The 1,249-nt window shown below is 50.2% G+C and overlaps 1 protein-coding gene across 1 annotated transcript in view; it reads right to left on the bottom strand.

Moving 5' to 3' along the window:
• VPS9D1 (VPS9 domain containing 1) overlaps nt 1-1,249 on the bottom strand; it is an 11,395-nt gene that overhangs the window by 8,756 nt on the left and 1,390 nt on the right. The gene's annotated exons all lie outside the window — the stretch shown is intronic.

The raw sequence follows: 1,249 nt of genomic DNA, 5'->3' as shown, positions 1-1,249 counted from the left end.
GAGTTAAGGGCCTGTATTTGTGGCTGTATGCTCTCAGTAAGGGTCTGAATTTGAAGTTGCAGTCTCAGTAGATTTAGTAGAGCATCTGCCTCTCATAGAACCCAAACTGTAGCAAATAATGCTGATACACAACGCCAAAAAGACACCCAGGAGTATAGATTGTGAGGTAGGGGTGGCTTGTAGACCGCCCATGGATGTGTACAGAAGCAAACTCATTTGCCACAAACCGGGTTTCACCAGGTTATTTATGTTTATAAAACTGGTGGTAATATTCAAAGGAAGAAGAGTACTGAGCTTAAGGCCGGAAGAAAACTGAAAGAACTCAAGCTGGTGATGAAACCTCCCAAACTCATGGTGCTAAATATAACCGAGAGCTTAACACAAAGAGGAGAAAAAACTTCTCAAGACCTAAAATGTTAAAGTCCCGTGTCCTGTAGACCTAATGCGGTGACCAACGCAAGGTACTTGGGCCAGTCAAGCGCGGGTGTAACTGCCCCACGTTGGACGCCCGTCTGTGACAGGGCTCCGCAGTGTGAATCGGGCTGCCCGTCTGTGGGTCTTCACCGTGCGGGGCGCTCACGATTCAGTCGCGTTATGGACATACTCAGAAGGTTCAATAGTGGGTTTATTATAAGGAGGAAGGTAAAGGAATAACCCAGGGAAAGAGGGAGAGAAACGCAGGCTAACTAGGATGGCCACCGGTTTGCCGACCTGGACGCCACCGGCCGCTGGAAACCGATGGGGCGCCAGAACGATCCGCTGCGAACCACCAGGCCCAGAGGCCCCCAGGGCCCGCGTGTCCGGTTTTATCCCCCCCTGGCTGCTCCTTGGGGCTCCTCCTTGGTGCTGATGGGGTTTGGAGCTCCAGCATCTGGAGTGGGGGCGAGTCCATGAAACCTGTACCTGTTACAGTTCCCCCCTTTTGATTTGGCATACACTGTATCAATGACTTCTAAACAGTTGTGGATTGTATTGTCATTTTCAGATTCATCAACATTGCTTGGGAGCAGCGTAGTGGGGTTTAAAGAATTAGAAACTTGCAGTTTTACGTTAGGATTGTCTCACAAAGCTGTTAGACTGCCCAGCAGTCAACCAAAGTCCGCCCTTTTGTTCCAGCAGTGTTAAACCTGAGGCGGCACATACACCGTGATGGGTTGGCCCGATGTAAATTTCTCCGCCTCACAGAGGATGTCACAAGTTGCAGCAACGGCACGTAAACATGGAGGCCACCCCTTAGTGGTATGGTCCA

Source organism: Condylura cristata, unplaced genomic scaffold (genome assembly GCF_000260355.1).
Source record: "Condylura cristata isolate star-nosed mole 26May11 unplaced genomic scaffold, ConCri1.0 scaffold00009, whole genome shotgun sequence".
NCBI classification, from domain to species: domain Eukaryota; kingdom Metazoa; phylum Chordata; class Mammalia; order Eulipotyphla; family Talpidae; genus Condylura; species Condylura cristata.
Note: the sequence above shows the minus strand (reverse complement) of the source record. Positions and strands in the feature narration are given on the sequence as shown.